Source organism: Oncorhynchus nerka, linkage group LG24 (assembly GCF_034236695.1).
Source record: "Oncorhynchus nerka isolate Pitt River linkage group LG24, Oner_Uvic_2.0, whole genome shotgun sequence".
Classification (NCBI taxonomy): Eukaryota; Metazoa; Chordata; class Actinopteri; order Salmoniformes; family Salmonidae; genus Oncorhynchus; species Oncorhynchus nerka.
This window is the reverse complement of record NC_088419.1, coordinates 27,591,169-27,614,179: the sequence shown is the minus strand read 5'-3', so window position 1 is coordinate 27,614,179 and position 23,011 is coordinate 27,591,169.

Sequence of the window (23,011 nt, the reverse complement as noted above, 5' to 3'; positions counted from 1 at the left end):
CATAGGTGTGCAGCTAAAGGCATTCACTTACATAGGTTCCCTTTGCTTCTAGCAGAACTAGGTGTGGCTAAAGGCATTCACTTACATAGGTTCCCTTTGCTTCTAGCAGAACTAGGTGTGGCTAAAGGCATTCACTTACATAGGTTCCCTTTGCTTCTAGCAGAACTAGGTGTGGCTAAAGACATTCACTTACATAGGTTCCCTTTGCTTCTAGCAGAACTAGGTGTGGCTAAAGGCATTCACTTACATAGGTTCCCTTTGCTTCTAGCAGAACTAGGTGTGGCTAAAGGCATTCACTTACATAGGTTCCCTTTGCTTCTAGCAGAACTAGGTGTGGCTAAAGGCATTCACTTACATAGGTTCCCTTTGCTTCTAGCAGAACTAGGTGTGGCTAAAGACATTCACTTACATAGGTTCCCTTTGCTTCTAGCAGAACTAGGTGTGGCTAAAGGCATTCACTTACATAGGTTCCCTTTGCTTCTAGCAGAACTAGGTGTGGCTAAAGGCATTCACTTACATAGGTTCCCTTTGCTTCTAGCAGAACTAGGTGTGGCTAAAGACATTCACTTACATAGGTTCCCTTTGCTTCTAGCAGAACTAGGTGTGGCTAAAGACATTCACTTACATAGGTTCCCTTTGCTTCTAGCAGAACTAGGTGTGGCTAAAGGCATTCACTTACATAGGTTCCCTTTGCTTCTAGCAGAACTAGGTGTGGCTAAAGACATTCACTTACATAGGTTCCCTTTGCTTCTAGCAGAACTAGGTGTGGCTCATTCACTTACATAGGTTCCCTTTGCTTCTAGCAGAACTAGGTGTGGCTAAAGGCATTCACTTACATAGGTTCCCTTTGCTTCTAGCAGAACTAGGTGTGGCTAAAGGCATTCACTTACATAGGTTCCCTTTGCTTCTAGCAGAACTAGGTGTGGCTAAAGACATTCACTTACATAGGTTCCCTTTGCTTCTAGCAGAACTAGGTGTGGCTAAAGGCATTCACTTACATAGGTTCCCTTTGCTTCTAGCAGAACTAGGTGTGGCTAAAGGCATTCACTTACATAGGTTCCCTTTGCTTCTAGCAGAACTAGGTGTGGCTAAAGCAGACATTCAGGCATTCACTTACATAGGTTCCCTTTGCTTCTAGCAGAACTAGGTGTGGCTAAAGGCATTCACTTACATAGGTTCCCTTTGCTTCTAGCAGAACTAGGTGTGGCTAAAGGTGTCACTTACATAGGTTCCCTTTGCTTCTAGCAGAACTAGGTGTGGCTAAAGACATTCACTTACATAGGTTCCCTTTGCTTCTAGCAGAACTAGGTGTGGCTAAAGACATTCACTTACATAGGTTCCCTTTGCTTCTAGCAGAACTAGGTGTGGCTAAAGGACATTCACTTACATAGGTTCCCTTTGCTTCTAGCAGAACTAGGTGTGGCTAAAGGCATTCACTTACATAGGTTCCCTTTGCTTCTAGCAGAACTAGGTGTGGCTAAAGGCATTCACTTACATAGGTTCCCTTTGCTTCTAGCAGAACTAGGTGTGGCTAAAGACATTCACTTACATAGGTTCCCTTTGCTTCTAGCAGAACTAGGTGTGGCTAAAGACATTCACTTACATAGGTTCCCTTTGCTTCTAGCAGAACTAGGTGTGGCTAAAGACATTCACTTACATAGGTTCCCTTTGCTTCTAGCAGAACTAGGTGTGGCTAAAGACATTCACTTACATAGGTTCCCTTTGCTTCTAGCAGAACTAGGTGTGGCTAAAGGCATTCACTTACATAGGTTCCCTTTGCTTCTAGCAGAACTAGGTGTGGCTAAAGGCATTCACTTACATAGGTTCCCTTTGCTTCTAGCAGAACTAGGTGTGGCTAAAGGCATTCACTTACATAGGTTCCCTTTGCTTCTAGCAGAACTAGGTGTGGCTAAAGACATTCACTTACATAGGTTCCCTTTGCTTCTAGCAGAACTAGGTGTGGCTAAAGACATTCACTTTACATAGGTTCCCATAGGTTTTGCTTCTAGCAGAACTAGGTGTGGCTAAAGGCATTCACTTACATAGGTTCCCTTTGCTTCTAGCAGAACTAGGTGTGGCTAAAGGCATTCACTTACATAGGTTCCCTTTGCTTCTAGCAGAACTAGGTGTGGCTAAAGGCATTCACTTACATAGGTTCCCTTTGCTTCTAGCAGAACTAGGTGTGGCTAAAGGCATTCACTTACATAGGTTCCCTTTGCTTCTAGCAGAACTAGGTGTGGCTAAAGGCATTCACTTACATATTCAGAACTAGGTGTTAAAGACACATAGGTTCCCTTTGCTTCTAGCAGAACTAGGTGTGGCTAAAGGCATTCACTTACATAGGTTCCCTTTGCTTCTAGCAGAACTAGGTGTGGCTAAAGGCATTCACTTACATAGGTTCCCTTTGCTTCTAGCAGAACTAGGTGTGGCTAAAGACATTCACTTACATAGGTTCCCTTTGCTTCTAGCAGAACTAGGTGTGGCTAAAGACATTCACTTACATAGGTTCCCTTTGCTTCTAGCAGAACTAGGTGTGGCTAAAGGCATTCACTTACATAGGTTCCCTTTGCTTCTAGCAGAACTAGGTGTGGCTAAAGGCATTCACTTACATAGGTTCCCTTTGCTTCTAGCAGAACTAGGTGTGGCTAAAGACATTCACTTACATAGGTTCCCTTTGCTTCTAGCAGAACTAGGTGTGGCTAAAGACATTCATTCACTTAGCATAGGTTCCCTTTGCTTCTAGCAGAACTAGGTGTGGCTAAAGACATTCACTTACATAGGTTCCCTTTGCTTCTAGCAGAACTAGGTGTGGCTAAAGGCATTCACTTACATAGGTTCCCTTTGCTTCTAGCAGAACTAGGTGTGGCTAAAGGCATTCACTTACATAGGTTCCCTTTGCTTCTAGCAGAACTAGGTGTGGCTAAAGGCATTCACTTACATAGGTTCCCTTTGCTTCTAGCAGAACTAGGTGTGGCTAAAGACATTCACTTACATAGGTTCCCTTTGCTTCTAGCAGAACTAGGTGTGGCTAAAGACATTCACTTACATAGGTTCCCTTTGCTTCTAGCAGAACTAGGTGTGGCTAAAGACATTCACTTACATAGGTTCCCTTTGCTTCTAGCAGAACTAGGTGTGGCTAAAGGCGTTCACTTACATAGGTTCCCTTTGCTTCTAGCAGAACTAGGTGTGGCTAAAGACATTCACTTACATAGGTTCCCTTTGCTTCTAGCAGAACTAGGTGTGGCTAAAGGCATTCACTTACATAGGTTCCCTTTGCTTCTAGCAGAACTAGGTGTGGCTAAAGGCATTCACTTACATAGGTTCCCTTTGCTTCTAGCAGAACTAGGTGTGGCTAAAGGCATTCACTTACATAGGTTCCCTTTGCTTCTAGCAGAACTAGGTGTGGCTAAAGACATTCACTTACATAGGTTCCCTTTGCTTCTAGCAGAACTAGGTGTGGCTAAAGACATTCACTTACATAGGTTCCCTTTGCTTCTAGCAGAACTAGGTGTGGCTAAAGGCATTCACTTACATAGGTTCCCTTTGCTTCTAGCAGAACTAGGTGTGGCTAAAGGCATTCACTTACATAGGTTCCCTTTGCTTCTAGCAGAACTAGGTGTGGCTAAACTTTGCTTCTAGCATACATAGGTTCCCTTTGCTTCAGCAGAACTAGCAGAACTAGGTGTGGCTAAAGACATTCACTTACATAGGTTCCCTTTGCTTCTAGCAGAACTAGGTGTGGCTAAAGGCATTCACTTACATAGGTTCCCTTTGCTTCTAGCAGAACTAGGTGTGGCTAAAGACATTCACTTACATAGGTTCCCTTTGCTTCTAGCAGAACTAGGTGTGGCTAAAGACATTCACTTACATAGGTTCCCTTTGCTTCTAGCAGAACTAGGTGTGGCTAAAGACATTCACTTACAAGGTTCCCTTTGCTTCTAGCAGAACTAGGTGTGGCTACATAGGTTCCCTTTGCTTCTAGCAGAACTAGGTGTGGCTAAAGGCATTCACTTACATAGGTTCCTTTGCTTCTAGCAGAACTAGGTGTGGCTAAAGACATTCACTTACATAGGTTCCCTTTGCTTCTAGCAGAACTAGGTGTGGCTAAAGACATTCACTTACATAGGTTCCCTTTGCTTCTAGCAGAACTAGGTGTTAAAGGCATTCACTTACATAGGTTCCCTTTGCTTCTAGCAGAACTAGGTGTGGCTAAAGGCTAAAGACATTCACTTACATAGGTTCCCTTTGCTTCTAGCAGAACTAGGTGTGGCTAAAGGCATTCACTTACATAGGTTCCCTTTGCTTCTAGCAGAACTAGGTGTGGCTAAAGACATTCACTTACATAGGTTCCCTTTACATAGGTTCCCTTTGCTTCTAGCAGAACTAGGTGTGGCTAAAGACATTCACTTACATAGGTTCCCTTTGCTTCTAGCAGAACTAGGTGTGGCTAAAACATTCACTTACATAGGTTCCCTTTGCTTCTAGCAGAACTAGGTGTGGCTAAAGACATTCACTTACATAGGTTCCCTTTGCTTCTAGCAGAACTAGGTGTGGCTAAAGGCATTCACTTACATAGGTTCCCTTTGCTTCTAGCAGAACTAGGTGTGGCTAAAGACATTCACTTACATAGGTTCCCTTTGCTTCTAGCAGAACTAGGTGTGGCTAAAGACATTCACTTACATAGGTTCCCTTTGCTTCTAGCAGAACTAGGTGTGGCTAAAGGCATTCACTTACATAGGTTCCCTTTGCTTCTAGCAGAACTAGGTGTGGCTAAAGGCATTCACTTACATAGGTTCCCTTTGCTTCTAGCAGAACTAGGTGTGGCTAAAGACATTCACTTACATAGGTTCCCTTTGCTTCTAGCAGAACTAGGTGTGGCTAAAGGACATTCACTTACATAGGTTCCCTTTGCTTCTAGCAGAACTAGGTGTGGCTAAAGACATTCACTTACATAGGTTCCCTTTGCTTCTAGCAGAACTAGGTGTGGCTAAAGGCATTCACTTACATAGGTTCCCTTTGCTTCTAGCAGAACTAGGTGTGGCTAAAGACATTCATTCACTAGCAGAACATAGGTTCCCTTTGCTTCTAGCAGAACTAGGTGTGGCTAAAGGCATTCACTTACATAGGTTCCCTTTGCTTCTAGCAGAACTAGGTGTGGCATAGGTTCCTTTGCTTCTAGCAGAACTAGGTGTGGCTAAAGGCATTCACTTACATAGGTTCCCTTTGCTTCTAGCAGAACTAGGTGTGGCTAAAGGCATTCACTTACATAGGTTCCCTTTGCTTCTAGCAGAACTAGGTGTGGCTAAAGGCATTCACTTACATAGGTTCCCTTTGCTTCTAGCAGAACTAGGTGTGGCTAAAGACATTCACTTACATAGGTTCCCTTTGCTTCTAGCAGAACTAGGTGTGGCTAAAGACATTCACTTACATAGGTTCCCTTTGCTTCTAGCAGAACTAGGTGTGGCTAAAGGCATTCACTTACATAGGTTCCCCTTCTAGCAGAACTAGGTGTGGCTAAAGGCATTCACTTACATAGGTTCCCTTTGCTTCTAGCAGAACTAGGTGTGGCTAAAGGCATTCACTTACATAGGTTCCCTTTGCTTCTAGCAGAACTAGGTGTGGCTAAAGACATTCACTTACATAGGTTCCCTTTGCTTCTAGCAGAACTAGGTGTGGCTAAAGACATTCACTTACATAGGTTCCCTTTGCTTCTAGCAGAACTAGGTGTGGCTAAAGACATTCACTTACATAGGTTCCCTTTGCTTCTAGCAGAACTAGGTGTGGCTAAAGACATTCACTTACATAGGTTCCCTTTGCTTCTAGCAGAACTAGGTGTGGCTAAAGGCATTCACTTACATAGGTTCCCTTTGCTTCTAGCAGAACTAGGTGTGGCTAAAGACATTCACTTACATAGGTTCCCTTTGCTTCTAGCAGAACTAGGTGTGGCTAAAGACATTCACTTACATAGGTTCCCTTTGCTTCTAGCAGAACTAGGTGTGGCTAAAGGCATTCACTTACATAGGTTCCCTTTGCTTCTAGCAGAACTAGGTGTGGCTAAAGGCATTCACTTACATAGGTTCCCTTTGCTTCTAGCAGAACTAGGTGTGGCTAAGGTTCCCTTTGCTTCTAAGACATTCACTTACATAGGTTCCCTTTGCTTCTAGCAGAACTAGGTGTGGCTAAAGGCATTCACTTACATAGGTTCCCTTTGCTTCTAGCAGAACTAGGTGTGGCTAAAGGCATTCACTTACATAGGTTCCCTTTGCTTCTAGCAGAACTAGGTGTGGCTAAAGACATTCACTTACATAGGTTCCCTTTGCTTCTAGCAGAACTAGGTGTGGCTAAAGACATTCACTTACATAGGTTCCCTTTGCTTCTAGCAGAACTAGGTGTGGCTAAAGACATTCACTTACATAGGTTCCCTTTGCTTCTAGCAGAACTAGGTGGCTAAAGGCATTCACTTACATAGGTTCCCTTTGCTTCTAGCAGAACTAGGTGTGGCTAAAGGCATTCACTTACATAGGTTCCTTTGCTTCTAGCAGAACTAGGTGTGGCTAAAGGCATTCACTTACATAGGTTCCCTTTGCTTCTAGCAGAACTAGGTGTGGCTAAAGGCATTCACTTACATAGGTTCCCTTTGCTTCTAGCAGAACTAGGTGTGGCTAAAGGCATTCACTTACATAGGTTCCCTTTGCTTCTAGCAGAACTAGGTGTGGCTAAAGACATTCACTTACATAGGTTCCCTTTGCTTCTAGCAGAACTAGGTGTGGCTAAAGACATTCACTTACATAGGTTCCCTTTGCTTCTAGCAGAACTAGGTGTGGCTAAAGACATTCACTTACATAGGTTCCCTTTGCTTCTAGCAGAACTAGGTGTGGCTAAAGGCATTCACTTACATAGGTTCCCTTTGCTTCTAGCAGAACTAGGTGTGGCTAAAGGCATTCACTTACATAGGTTCCCTTTGCTTCTAGCAGAACTAGGTGTGGCTAAAGACATTCACTTACATAGGTTCCCTTTGCTTCTAGCAGAACTAGGTGTGGCTAAAGACATTCACTTACATAGGTTCCCTTTGCTTCTAGCAGAACTAGGTGTGGCTAAAGGCATTCACTTACATAGGTTCCCTTTGCTTCTAGCAGAACTAGGTGTGGCTAAAGACATTCACTTACATAGGTTCCCTTTGCTTCTAGCAGAACTAGGTGTGGCTAAAGGACATTCACTTACATAGGTTCCCTTTGCTTCTAGCAGAACTAGGTGTGGCTAAAGGCATTCACTTACATAGGTTCCCTTTGCTTCTAGCAGAACTAGGTGTGGCTAAAGGCATTCACTTACATAGGTTCCCTTTGCTTCTAGCAGAACTAGGTGTGGCTAAAGACATTCACTTACATAGGTTCCCATAGGTTTTGCTTCTAGCAGAACTAGGTGTGGCTAAAGACATTCACTTACATAGGTTCCCTTTGCTTCTAGCAGAACTAGGTGTGGCTAAAGACATTCACTTACATAGGTTCCCTTTGCTTCTAGCAGAACTAGGTGTGGCTAAAGACATTCACTTACATAGGTTCCCTTTGCTTCTAGCAGAACTAGGTGTGGCTAAAGACATTCACTTACATAGGTTCCCTTTGCTTCTAGCAGAACTAGGTGTGGCTAAAGACATTCACTTACATAGGTTCCCTTTGCTTCTAGCAGAACTAGGTGTGGCTAAAGACATTCACTTACATAGGTTCCCTTTGCTTCTAGCAGAACTAGGTGTGGCTAAAGGCATTCACTTACATAGGTTCCCTTTGCTTCTAGCAGAACTAGGTGTAGGTTCCCTTTGCTAAAGGCATTCACTTACATAGGTTCCCTTTGCTTCTAGCAGAACTAGGTGTGGCTAAAGGCATTCACTTACATAGGTTCCCTTTGCTTCTAGCAGAACTAGGTGTGGCTAAAGGCATTCACTTACATAGGTTCCCTTTGCTTCTAGCAGAACTAGGTGTGGCTAAAGACATTCACTTACATAGGTTCCCTTTGCTTCTAGCAGAACTAGGTGTGGCTAAAGGCATTCACTTACATAGGTTCCCTTTGCTTCTAGCAGAACTAGGTGTGGCTAAAGACATTCACTTACATAGGTTCCCTTTGCTTCTAGCAGAACTAGGTGTGGCTAAAGGAATTCACTTACATAGGTTCCCTTTGCTTCTAGCAGAACTAGGTGTGGCTAAAGGCATTCACTTACATAGGTTCCCTTTGCTTCTAGCAGAACTAGGTGTGGCTAAAGACATTCACTTACATAGGTTCCCTTTGCTTCTAGCAGAACTAGGTGTGGCTAAAGACATTCACTTACATAGGTTCCCTTTGCTTCTAGCAGAACTAGGTGTGGCTAAAGGCATTCACTTACATAGGTTCCCTTTGCTTCTAGCAGAACTAGGTGTGGCTAAAGGCGTTCACTTACATAGGTTCCCTTTGCTTCTAGCAGAACTAGGTGTGGCTAAAGACATTCACTTACATAGGTTCCCTTTGCTTCTAGCAGAACTAGGTGTGGCTAAAGGCGTTCACTTACATAGGTTCCCTTTGCTTCTAGCAGAACCAGGTGTGGCTAAAGGCATTCACTTACATAGGTTCCCTTTGCTTCTAGCAGAACTAGGTGTGGCTAAAGGCATTCACTTACATAGGTTCCCTTTGCTTCTAGCAGAACTAGGTGTGGCTAAAGGCATTTACTTACATAGGTTCCCTTTGCTTCTAGCAGAACTAGGTGTGGCAAAAGGCGGTCACTTACATAGGTTCCCTTTGCTTCTAGCAGAACTAGGTGTGGCTAAAGACATTCACTTACATAGGTTCCCTTTGCTTCTAGCAGAACTAGGTGTGGCTAAAGACATTCACTTACATAGGTTCCCTTTGCTTCTAGCAGAACTAGGTGTGGCTAAAGGCATTCACTTACATAGGTTCCCTTTGCTTCTAGCAGAACTAGGTGTGGCTAAAGGCGTTCACTTACATAGGTTCCCTTTGCTTCTAGCAGAACTAGGTGTGGCTAAAGACATTCACTTACATAGGTTCCCTTTGCTTCTAGCAGAACTAGGTGTGGCTAAAGACATTCACTTACATAGGTTCCCTTTGCTTCTAGCAGAACTAGGTGTGGCTAAAGACATTCACTTACATAGGTTCCCTTTGCTTCTAGCAGAACTAGGTGTGGCTAAAGACATTCACTTACATAGGTTCCCTTTGCTTCTAGCAGAACTAGGTGTGGCTAAAGCCGTTCACTTACATAGGTTCCCTTTGCTTCTAGCAGAACCAGGTGTGGCTAAAGGCATTCACTTACATAGGTTCCCTTTGCTTCTAGCAGAACCAGGTGTGGCTAAAGGCATTCACTTACATAGGTTCCCTTTGCTTCTAGCAGAACTAGGTGTGGCAAAAGGCGGTCACTTACATAGGTTCCCTTTGCTTCTAGCAGAACTAGGTGTGGCTAAAGGCATTCACTTACATAGGTTCCCTTTGCTTCTAGCAGAACTAGGTGTGGCTAAAGGCGTTCACTTACATAGGTTCCCTTTGCTTCTAGCAGAACCAGGTGTGGCTAAAGGCATTCACTTACATAGGTTCCCTTTGCTTCTAGCAGAACTAGGTGTGGCTAAAGGCATAGGGGTCTTCTGGTCAGACTCCGGAGACGGGCTCATCGTCCACATCTCCCCAGTATACTTCTCGCCAATGTCCAGTCTCTTGACAACAAGGTTGATGAAATCCGAGCAAGGGTAGCATTCCAGAGGGACATCAGAGACTGTAACATTCTTTGCTTCACGGAGACATGGCTCACTGGAGAGACGCTATCTGAGTCGGTGCAGCCAGCTGGTTTCTCCACGCATCGCGCCGACAGAAACAAACATCTTTCTGGTAAGAAGAGGGGCGGGGGCGTATGCCTTATGGCTAACGAGACGTGGTGTGGTCACAAAAGCATACAGGAACTCAAGTCCTTCTGTTCACCTGATTTAGAATTCCTCACAATCAAATGTCGACCGCATTATCTACCAAGGGAATTCTCTTCGATTATAATCACAGCCGTATATATTCCCCCCCAAACAGACACATCGATGGCTCTGAACAAACTTTATTTGACTCTTTGCAAACTGGAATCCATGCATCCTAAGGCTGCATTCATTGTAGCTGGGGATTTTAACAAGGCTAATCTGAAAACAAGACTCCCTCAATTGTATCAGCTTATCGATTGCGCAACCAGGGCTGGCAAAACCTTGGATCACTGCTATTCTAACTTCCGCGACGCATATAAGGCCCTGCCCCGCCCTCCTTTCGGAAAAGCTGACCACGACTCCATTTTGTTGATCCCTGCCTACAGACAGAAACTAAAACAAGAAGCTCACGCTGAGGTCTGTTCAACGCTGGTCCGACCAATCTGATTCCACACTCCAAGACTGCTTCCATCACGTGGACTGGGATATGTCAGACAACGACGTCAGACAACGACATTGACGAATACGCTGATTCGGTGTGCGAGTTCATTAGAATGTGCGTTGAAGATGTCGTTCCCATAGCAACGATTAAAACATTCCCAAACCAGAAACCGTGGATTGATGGCAGCATTCGTGTGAAACTGAAAGCCGAACCACTGCTTTTAATCAGGGCAAGGTGCGGATTACAAAATGAAAACGGACCAGGATGTCTTGCTCCCAGGCAGACTAAATAACTTTTTTGCCCGCTTTGAGGACAATACAGTGCCACTGACACGGCCTGCAACCAAAACATGCGGCCTCTCCTTCACTGCAGCCGAGGTGAGTAAAACATTTAAACGTGTTAACCCTCGCAAGGCTGCAGGCCCAGACGGCATCCCCAGCCGCGCCCTCAGAGCATGCGCAGACCAGCTGGCTGGTGTGTTTACGGACATATTCAATCAATCCCTATCCCAGTCTGCTGTTCCCACATGCTTCAAGAGGGCCACCATTGTTCCTGTTCCCAAGAAAGCTAAGGTAACTGAGCTAAACGACTACCGCCCGTAGCACTCACTTCCGTCATCATGAAGTGCTTTGAGAGACTAGTCAAGGACCATATCACCTCCACCCTACCTGACACCCTAGACCCACTCCAATTTGCTTACCGCCCAAATAGGTCCACAGATGATGCAATCTCAACCACACTGCACACTGCCCTAACCCATCTGGACAAGAGGAATACCTATGTGGGAATGCTGTTCATCGACTACAGCTCGGCATTTAACACCATAGTACCCTCCAAGCTCGTCATCAAGCTCGAGACCCTGGGTCTCGACCCCGCCCTGTGCAACTGGGTACTGGACTTCCTGACGGGCCGCCCCCAGGTGGTGAGGGTAGGCAACAACATCTCCACCCCGCTGATCCTCAACACTGCGTTCTGAGCCCTCTCCTGTACTCCCTGTTCACCCATGACTGCGTGGCCACGCACGCCTCCAACTCAATCATCAAGTTTGCGGACGACACAACAGTGGTAGGCTTGATTACCAACAACGACGAGACGGCCTACAGGGAGGAGGTGAGGGCCCTTGGAGTGTGGTGTCAGGAAAATAACATCACACTCAACGTCAACAAAACTAAGGAGATGATTGTGGACTTCAGGAAACAGCAGAGGGAACACCCCCCTTTCCACATCGATGGAACAGTAGTGGAGAGGGTAGTAAGTTTTAAGTTTCTCGGCATACACATCACAGACAAACGGAATTGGTCCACTCACACAGACAGGATCGTGAAGAAGGCGCAGCAGCGCCTCTTCAACCTCAGGAGGCTGAAGAAATTCGGCTTGTCACCAAAAGCACTCACAAACTTCTACAGATGCACAATCGAGAGCATCCTGGCGGGCTGTATCACCGCCTGGTACGGCAACTGCTCCGCCCACAACCGTAAGGCTCTCCAGAGGGTAGTGAGGTCTGCACAACGCATCACCGGGGGCAAACTACCTGCCCTCCAGGACACCTACACCACCCAATGTTACAGGAAGGCCATAAAGATCATCAAGGACAACAACCACCCGAGCCACTGCCTGTTCACCCCGCTATCATCCAGAAGGCGAGGTCAGTACAGGTGCATCAAAGCTGGGACCGAGAGACTGAAAAACAGCTTCTATCTCACGGCCATCAGACTGTTAAACAGCCACCACTAACATTGAGTGGCTGCTGCCAACACACTGACTCAACTCCAGCCACTTTAATAATGGGAATTGATGGGAAATGATGTAAAATATATCACTAGCCATGCCAATGCTACCTAATATAATGTTTACATACCCTACATTATTCATCTCATATGTATACGTATATACTGTACTCTATATCATCTACTGCATCCTTATGTAATACATGTATCACTAGCCACTTTAACAATGCCACTATGTTTACATACTCATCTCATATGTATATACTGTACTCGATACCATCTACTGCATCTTGCCTATGCCGCTCTGTACCATCACTCATTCATATATCTTTATGTACATATTCTTTATCCCCTTACACTTGTGTGTATAAGACAGTCGTTTTGGAATTGTTAGTTAGATTACTTGTTGGTTATTACTGCATTGTCGGAACTAGAAGCACAAGCATTTCGCTACACTCGCATTAACATCTGCTAACCATGTGTATGTGACAAATAACATTTGATTTGATTTGATTTGACATTACTCCCTAAAGACCTTCACTTGAAAAATGAGAAAAAAGTGGCAATATTACTGTTGTTTCATCCTTTTGAGCCCCCGTAGCAACAACATACACTTCCTCAAAATAGGCTGAATTGATTAAGACAAATCATTCATTTAGATGTTTTTGCCAAGGAGGTCTTAGGCGCATAATTTTAGATCTACAATGTTTATTGCAGTATTTATCAATTGAAAATGTGCATGAAGTCTAGTGATCTCTTGTTGAGGGACAAAACACTTAATGTTTCCACTCCTACTAGGAGGAGTACTGTTGACCAATCACTGACGGAAGGTTCGTAGACTTCGGCTTCCTTCCGAACTTCGGACTTGCCTCAAGAAAAAAATGTGTGTTCAAACAACTGATAAAACCCCTGCCAAAGACCAAAACTAACAAAAACTTCACAATATGTATGTGCAAACTGTTTCAACTGGGAAGCATTAGTCAATCCCTGTTCCTGGAAAGCTACCATCCTGTAGGTTTTACTCCAACCCCAGTTGTAACCAACCTGATTCAGCTTATCAACCAGACAATTATTAGAATCAGGTGTGATAGAGTAGGGTTGGCACTCAAACCTACAAGACAGTAGCTCTCCAGGAACAGGGTTGGAGAGCCCTGCTTTAGTCCATTTGACAGGGCAAATTAGAGTATGTGCCTTGCTCAAGGGCACATCAACAGAGTTTTCACCTAGTCAACACAGGGATTCAAACCAGTGATCTTTTGGTTACTGGCCCAACGCTCTTAACCACTCGCCTACCTGCCACCCATAGTCCAAGTTTAGTGAAACTAGATTGTAAGTGTGCTTGCGGTGTGAGAGCCCATCTCCCTCCAGATCCGTTCTCCTTCCCCCAGGACATGCCCTCCTCAATAGCAATATTAAACATTAGCTTTACTATAAATGTCAACAATTACAAGTGAAAACACCTGAGGAGGGAGTGCTCTGGGAGAAGCAGAGAAGATCTGAAGGGAGATAGGGGACTCACAGAGCAAGCACACTTACAATCCGGTTCCACTGAATTTGGACCAAGCCACACCATCCCTGCTCTTGTCCTCCCAGCGCATGCCAACCTGTGCACAGGAAAAAAAGAGTTCTGCTGGACACAGGGAAAGACTGGGTATATACTGTAAAAGAAAAACCCTGCTCCCCTACTGACAGGTAGCACCTGGAGATAATAACATATACATGACACATGTCACACCTGCAAGAGTGTCAAAAGAAAGAGGTAATTGTAGAAACCAATACAATTGATGAAATATCTCCCTTTGTCTTATATTCTAGAAACAGACCTGTGTGCCAGGGAGAAGACTGGCAAACAAACAAATACATGCACACACATGACAGACGCATGCACACACAAACACACACGCTCACAGACAAAAGGTTACCATTTGCTGGGCCACCAGACAACACTCTGTCTAAACTACTAACAAACTCTGCAACGGCTGTCCTGCCCTACTGACATGTCATATAGTTAAGGATTAGTCGTTCCCTTTTTATTTGCCTTTTATCAATGTCCAATAGTGTCCTTTTTTGCTCTCCAGGTAGTAGAAGTACATTCTTCGGACTGTTGTGTCTATTGCTGTAGTGGTGACACATGTTTTCAGTTCAGGAGATCATACATCTCAACTTTCCACTGCATATGTAAATGTTTAGCGGTCTATCTGCCACCAGTTAAGGAAGTAAGAGAGAGATGAAAATATGACATTACAGTCATAGTCACTGGCTCCTGTTATCTAGGCATCAATGCAGAAAGCATGTTGCTCCAGATGTACCACCTGTGCAGGGAATAATTCAGTTGGAACCATCTGTATTGGGAACACACTTACTGCAAGCGTCATTAGAATTAGATAGTTATTGGGTTAGGTTGGGGTTGAGCCAGGGTGTGGACTAGGGTTAGGGTTATGGCTAGGGTTAGGGTTATGACCATTGTGTGGACATGAAGCTAGGGTTAGAGTTAGCGTCAGGCTATCAGGAATCAAGGTAAGACCCAGATTGTTGAAGTGACAATGTTTATTATAGCAACAGGGGCAGGCAACGACAGGTCAAGGCAGGCAGGGGTCGATAATCCACAGTATAGGGGCAAAGGTACAGGACAGCAGGCAGGCTCAGGGTCAGGTATGGCAGAAATTGGTAATCCAGAGGTAGGGCAATGGTACAGGACGGCAGGTGGGCTCAGTCAGGACAGGCAGAGTAGTTGGGCAGGCAAGGGTCAAAACCAGGGGGGGTCAAGAAAAAGAGAGACGGGGAAAAGGCAGGAGCTGATGAAAACGTTGATTGACTTGACAAAGAAGACAGAAAACTGGCAACGGACAAACAGAGAACATGGGTATAAATACACAGGGGATAATGGGGAAGATGGGCGACTCCTGGAAGGGGTGGAGAAAATCACAATGACATGTGAAACAGATCAGGATGTGACAGTATCGGGGTCCGATGGCGATCCGCTTGTCGTTGATACCTGGAGGTTGTCTTGAGGAGGGCCGACCGGGCTCTCCTCCAGGTACCACGACTGCGTCGGACAAACATCTGGGCAGAGGGTATGCCGACCTCTTCCTCCTGCTCAGGGAAGAGCGGGGGCTGATACCCCAGGGAACACAAACTGAGATAGGCCCGTAGTCTCAAGATCCTGGTTGGCTCCGACTGGTCCTTTGGACTAGGGGTGGAACCCAGAGGACAGGCTGGCCGACGACCCAATGAGGGCACAGAACGCTTTCCAGAACTGTGACGTGCTGTAACCCCGGATAAAGCGACGATAGAAGTTGGCTAACCCCAGGAAGCATTGCAGCTCCACCCTGGAAGTAGGCTGGGGCCAATCCACCACCGCTTTTACCTTCCCGAGATCCATTTGCACACTTTCTGTGGCGATGATGAAACCCAGAAAAGGGATGGTGGAATGATGGAACTCGCACCTCTCTGCTTTTACAAACAGCTGGTTCTCCAGGAGGCAATGGAGAACCTGTCGGACGTGGAGTACATGTTCTTGGGTGTAACGGGAGAAGATGAGGATGTCATCTAGGTAGTCAAAGACGAACCGGTTCAACATGTCGCGGAGAACATCATTGGCCAGAGCCTGGAACACAGCAGGGGCGTTGTAGGCCAAATGGCATGACCATATATTCGTAGTGAACGCGTTGAAGGCGGTCTTCCACTCGTCCCCTTCCCGTATCCGCACCAGGTGGCAGGTGTTCCATAGTTCCAGCTTGGAAAACAAGGTGCCCCCCTGGAGCATCTCAAAAGTAGAGGAGATGAGTGGTAGCGCGTAGCGGTTCTTCACCGTTATGTTGTTGAGATCCCGGTAGTCGATGCACGGGCACCGGGTCTTGTCCTTCTTCTCCACAAAGAAGAGGTCAGAGGCACCTTCCGAGACTCCAGGAAGTAGTCCCGGGGCAGGTTGTGCTGATTTCAGGCAATGGACGTGGCAGAACGGACTCCAGCCCATGATGGCACCAGTAGACCAGTTAATGAGGGGATTGTGTCGCTGGAGCCAGGAGAATACCAATACCACAGGAATCTGAGGGGACTTGATGAGCAGGAATTGGATAGCCTCGCTGTGGTTCCCTGACACAGGTAGGTTGATGGAAGTGGTGTTGTGGGTGACTCCGCCTGTAGAGCACCCATCCAGCACTCTAACGTCCATGGGAATGGAGAGGGGCTGAGTGGGGAGGTTCAGTTCAGACAACAGGGTAGAGTCCAAAAAGCTTTTGTCGGCCCCAGAGTCAATGAGAACCCGAAGAGATGTGGACTGGTCTCCCTACAGTCGAATGGCATGAAAAGGGGTGCGAGCAAGGGAATCAGGAACGTTCTCCATATGACCCACTAGAGCCTGGTTCTTTTAAAGGACACGAAATGACCAAGAGACCCACAATACAGACAACTCTTCGTGTCGATCCTGTATTGCCGTTCCACTGGCGACAGCCCAGCTCTGCCTAGTGGCATAGGCTCTGGAAGTGGTGACTCGGCCGTCTTTGCAGCCCTCATGGCAGGTTGGGAAGCCTCGGGTTCTCTCGGCAACAAGAGTTTCCGGGATGACTAGGAGGCTAGGCGGGATCCCTGGGCGTACAAGCGAAATCCAATTCCCTCTCCCTCCGTCGTTCCCGTAATCGCCCATCGATACGGATGGTGAAAGCGATGAGGGACTCGAGCACCGAACTCCTGGGCTGCAAGCTCGTCCTTGACCTCCTTCGAGATGCCGTGCAGGAACATATCAAAAAGTGCCTCTTGGTTCCAAGCACTCTCCGGCAGGCAGGGGTTGATAATCCAGAGTATAGGGGCTAAAGTACAGGATGGCAGGCAGGCTCAGGGTCAGGTCAGGCAGAGGTCGGTAATCCAGAGGTAGGGTAAAGGTATAGGACGGCAGGCGTGCTCAGGGTCAGGACAGCCAGAGTAGTCGGGTAGGCGGGCTCAGAGACAGGACAAGCAAGGGTCAAAACCAGGGGGGTGAGAAAAAGAGAGACTGTGGAAAAAGCAGCATCTGAGAAAAACGCTGGTTGACTTGACAAACAAGACGAACTGGCAAAGGTATAAACAGAGAACACAGGTATAAATACACAGGGGATAATTGGGAAGATGGGTGACACCTGGAGGGGGGTGGAAACAATTACAAGGACAGGTGAAACAGATCAGGGTGTGATCAGGCTTAGAGTTATGGCTAGGATTAGGTTTGAACCGGGGTGTGGAGATGAAGGTAGGGTGAGGGTTCATAATGCACATTGTGCAGCCCTGATAGGATAGGATGTCAATGGACATTTTCCAAATTTGGTGTGGGGTCTTTCCATGAAATAAGTGCCTTTTGCCTCCCTTTGACATTTTAAATAAATATGTTGCACAAATACTGAATTTTAAAAGCCTGTTATACTGTAGTAAATGAAGTGCCCATCAATATATGATTAAAGACCAACTTAAGGTAACATTTATCGAAGTTTTCACAATCATTGTAAAGCCCTAGTTATTTTGTTGCTTTGACAAAAAGTCATTTCTGAAGATGATTATTTATCTAAAAAAAATACTGTCCCTCATTTAAGGTCAACCTTGTTATGTGAACTAAACTCTTGTTTTAAGATGGTGAAACTATTCCTTTTTAAATATTTTTTTCAAAAGAAACACAGAACATATACAGTAGTAGTCAAACAGAACAGCAAACTCTCACATATTGGCCATGAGACACATGCATTTGACCATCTTCTCACGCTCTCACGGCACACGTCTTATATCTCACGCATTGAAAAGTACTGCTTTTATTTTTCTAATCAATCCATTGTATAGTGAGTGCGTTACCTTTTATACTGTGCTCCTAATCATTTTGAAATCGGAGCATCTGCGCCTGCAATTTATGATCATGAACTGAAACTCTATCATTGTCCTGTCTTGCCACAGCACTGGGAACAGTGGCAATCAACGGGATTGGATGTATGTTTTAAAGAAATGCCCCTCAAGATTAGAGTGGAGCTGAATAGAGCCCCACAGCAGAGGTGTCATAATACCCATAAAACCTAACGGTCAAACAGGGAAATGGTTCCAATCGTTTCTCCACCATTAATTTTTCCCATAGGGGTTATTAGAAACACTTAAAATAAGAGCTGTGTTCTGTGTAGGCTAATCCTGGCGTGACGTTTTGATAACCATGTAAATCTCTCTCAGACAAGGTGACTTTTATCAATATATTCGGCTATATTTACTTTCAGATTCGAAAATGCTAATTAGCATCAAAGTAGACATCATGCAAGACTACAAATCCCTGCAAGTTCCTGTACGTCATCTCTAGCTGATACCTTTGCTAACAGGTATTGTGTCAATTTAAAACTTGCACAACAGTTCATAAAATTGTCAATTTAAAGAAATGCATGCAATTTATTCATTACTACACATAGCTAACATTAAACACAGTTGAAGTCGGAAGTTTACATACACTTAGGTTGGAGTCATTAAAACTAGTTTTTCAACCACTCCACAAATTTCTTGTTAACAAACTATAGTTTTAGAAAATCGGTTAGGACATCTACTTTGTGCATGACACGAGTAATTTTTACAACAATTGTTTACAGACAGATTATTTCACTTATAATTCACTGGATCACAATTCCAGTGTGTCAGAAGTTTACATACACTAAGTTGACTGTGCCTTTTTGAGAAATGTCCTCTGGTCTGATAAAACAAAAATAGAACTGTTTGGCCATAATGACCATCGTTATGTTTGGAGGAAAAAGGGGGAGGCTTGCAAGCCGAAGAACACCATCCCAACTGTGAAGCATGGGGGTGGCAGCATCATGTTGTGGGGGTGCATTGCTGCAGGAGAGTCTGGTGCACTTCACAAAATAGATGGCATCACGAGGAGGGAAAATATGTGGATATATTGAAGCAACATCTCAAGACATTAGTCAGGACGTTAAAGCTTGGTTGCAAATGGGTCCTCCAAATGGACAATGACCCCAAACATACTTCCAAAGTTGTTTTAAAATGCCTTAAGGACAACAAAGTCAAGGTTTTGGAGTGGTCATCACAATGCTCTGATAATTTGTGGACAGAACTGAAAAAGCATGTTCGAGCAAGGAGGCCTACAAACCTGACTCAGTTACACCAGCTCTGTCAGGAGGAATGGGCCAAAATTCACCCAACTTATTGTGAGAAGCTTGTGGAAGGCTACCCAAAACGTTTGACACAAGTTAAACAATTTAAAGGCAATGCTACTAAATAATAAATGAGTGTATGTATACTTCTGACCCACTGGGAATGTGATGAAAGAAATAAAAGCTGAAATAAATCATTCTCTCTACTATTATTCTGACATTTCACATTCTTAAAATAAATTGGTGATCCTATATGACCTAAGACAGGGAATTTTTACTAGGATTAAATGTCAGGAATTGTGAAAAACTGAGTTTAAATGTATTTGGCTAAGGTGTATGTAAACTTCCGACTTCAACTGTAGTTAATCCAGAGAACCTTACCTTTACCTGGATTTGGCAGTCTCGTCCAGATCATCATGGCATTTGTAGTTCTTTATGTTAGCCACATTAGTAGCTAATTAGCATTTCATAGAAATGTACACATTTATCAAAACATCATGCCAGGGTAAGCCTACACAAAACACAGCCCTTATTTGAAGTGTTTCTAAAATCCCCTATGGAAAAAATGAATGGTGGAAAAACGATTGGAAACATTTTCCTGTTTGACCGCAAGGCTTTATGGGTATTATGACACCTCCACTGTGGGGCTCTATGGAGAAAGAACGCTCTTTGCTGAGTTTATAAAACTCTAAAAAAAGTAGCACGTTAGTGTTGTTTTACGTACAATGTTGTCAACAAAATTAGGTTGATGTTACTCCAGTCCTTATTGCAGAATGCAGCCGTTTGTCAGCATGTACTAAAGTCAATTTAATCCACACTTGAATTAGCCTCCTCATTTGGTGATTGGTGTCTAGGCTGTGAAAACAAAAAGGCAGCAGACAGACCTACTGTACAGTATGTTTAGCAGGTTTGATAGGGTGACCTGATTTGTAACTATGAAAATAATTTTGTCAGACAGATTGTGAACCTAAAAGTGTAAGTTTGATTCTATAGGGGGTAAATAAATAGACAAATAAGTTGGTTAGGGTGTAGGGGCAGATATGTAATCTTGTCTTCAGCAGATTTGATTATTTACTTACTTTATTTAGTCTGATCAGTGGAACAATTCTCATTCTTAACAATGGACTAAACTATAGGGTAATTACTGTGCTTGTCAGCAAGAACACTACTGTTATTCCCCCCGCTTTTTTTATTTTTCCAATTTTTGCCAGTACAATCACGTGTGTTAAATCAGATATGGCTACTTGTGTCTTTAAGAAATTAATTGTATGAGACGATGTATTTTTGCAGACATTCATGGACAATTGAATAAGTCATACAAATAAGCATTGGATATTAAATACTCCACGAATCAAAATATAATTTTTGACATTTTAGTATTGTGCACATCCTAGGCAGGGATGGTAGGGGCACTCATGACTCATAAACACATCATATTTTGTTTGTGTCCTTACCTTGAAAACAGTCTATGGACAAGGACACTGCAATCTATGATTTGGTTACCCACTGCCATAAACCACTAATATTACAATTTTGAGTGTTCATTTAATGTTCAAAGCATCCTGAATACAGGCTTTTATTTGTTATATTTTCCACCCTGGTCATTGGCCTAAGCCATGTCAAAATATGTAGAATTTCAGGAAATTAGCTTTAAAAAGTAAAATGTTTCATTCAAGGGTTGTGCCAGGCAGCAATGAAATTCAAATACCAAATCTCACTCCAACCTTTCTTCAAAAGTTGGCAGCCCTGAGACAAATAATAGTGTAAAAACAGGTGAACTGGTTCTACTCCTTTTCTCCATTTTCTTGTGTTTTGTGGTGGAAAACTGAGCTAGTCGAGCGTAAAACATCAACCCTGTTAACCATAGATAGACAGGCTAGAAATGTTTTAACAATGTAAAACTGCATTCAATTACCACTCCATGTTGCACACAACAAGAAGCTTTCAGTCCTGCTGTCACAAGGGGATTTATGGCTGATTTAAGATGAAGTTGTCAACCCTGGTACTTTATTTGGCACTTACTAGGTACTTATTATAGGATACATTTTTTTAACCTCTTGAGATATGAAAACATGTTTTTTATTAAGTTGAACATGTGCTCTTTATGACAGAATGTTACAATTAGGTGCAATAAAACGTTTTTTTCCCCCCACGAAGTTACACTACTCAAAAGACACATAATTGGTGGAACGGCCCTGTGGTTGTGTGACTGACTGATTGTGACTGCCCTGGAGTGATTGAATGTGTAGACAGTCTAATTGTGGTTGGAGGTCAATGGAGTAATTGTTCCTCGGGAAATTTGAGAATGCTCCTAAGCCCAAAGCTGCCATTTACTAAATCACCCAATAATAATTTATCACAGGTGGTTGTCATGATCTGAGTGAAATGGAGGGAGTCATCAAGCTACTCTAATTGCAAGGAGTTGATCATCCACAAAATCTTCAAGAGATGATCCACTTTTTTCTTGACTTAGTGAGTTTAACAACACATCCAACACATCCTCCACTTGAAGTTAACGTTCTATTAGACATTTTACTAGACGGCATTTGGGATTTTATAGATTTGATCGAAAACATTCAACAAAGAAGGAGAGAAAGAGAAAAACATCTTCCCAAAAATCCGTCTTGTATATAACAATTCCTGAAATGATGAGAAATGACAGTGAAGTCCCCTGAGCCAGTAGATACTGTAGATGTCACAACACCAAGGGATCACACCTATGAGTCACAACATAAAACTGTCCCTTACCCATACCTTAAAAATAAATGAAACGTTTCTGTCTGCCTCTCCTTTGATCAAAACATAACAGTAATCTAAACTCTTTACTTAAGTTTTAGGGTAAATGTATTTTTTACATTCTGCAGAGATATCCCTGCAGAACTAACCCTGGGAGCCTAAGTGAGTGAGTGGCCATATGTACTGACAGTCGATGAAATACTGTTCATTAAATCCCTTCCGCAGCCTTTGGGGAAGAAAAGTTGGGCTGAAATGTCTGGGATGTGTTTTTGCTCCCTCCCCCCTTTCATCCACTCCCACCTCATTTCACCTCAAGTATCTAATTGCTGTAACCAGGGGCACACTGAGCAAAGATGTTGTTTTGTGTTTCGCCAAGCCTTTAATTATCTCTCCTGAATGTAAAGCTAAGCCTAATCTCAACTAATGAGAAGTCTAAAACTCTGCTAAATGGGAGTGAGGGTGGGAAGAAATAGCCCCTGTGGTGTGACTCAGAATACATCAGTATACACCTACTGTGATCATGTTACAGGCCCCATTGATGAGTGCTCAAGGAAACTTTCACGCAGAGGGTCTCTAAGGATTAGGTTACTCACCAGGGTCATCTTCACAGTTTCTATAGATCACACACACCCCCAACAATGATATTAGGCTTTGATAGGATCAAAATGCGATGTACAAAAAAAATAAACAATCTAACAAACAAAAAGCACAGGTTAAAGTGTGGAATATGTGAGTACTGTCAACTATTTTGAAGGCAGCAAAACTTCACCCAATACCCCGGCTTAGAGCAATTATCAACATGTCTGGAACACAGATGTGTCAATTGAGATGTTTCAATTGACTCTTTGTTTTAATTAAAATGTTGGTTTACCACAAAGGGCTTCCCTTGGTTTGGCTAAAAGACATGGTGCTAGACAGCTTCCCTGTATGAAGTTGAGGGGTTTTCTCCCAAATACGTTCCCCCCCTAGCTCTATGGACTTTGTTCTTTAGACCTTTCTATGCCAAACATAGCCTCCAAATCCACTGCCTGCTGGGAGTCTGACAACCCATTATTCCCCAGTTACCTTCCCACTAAA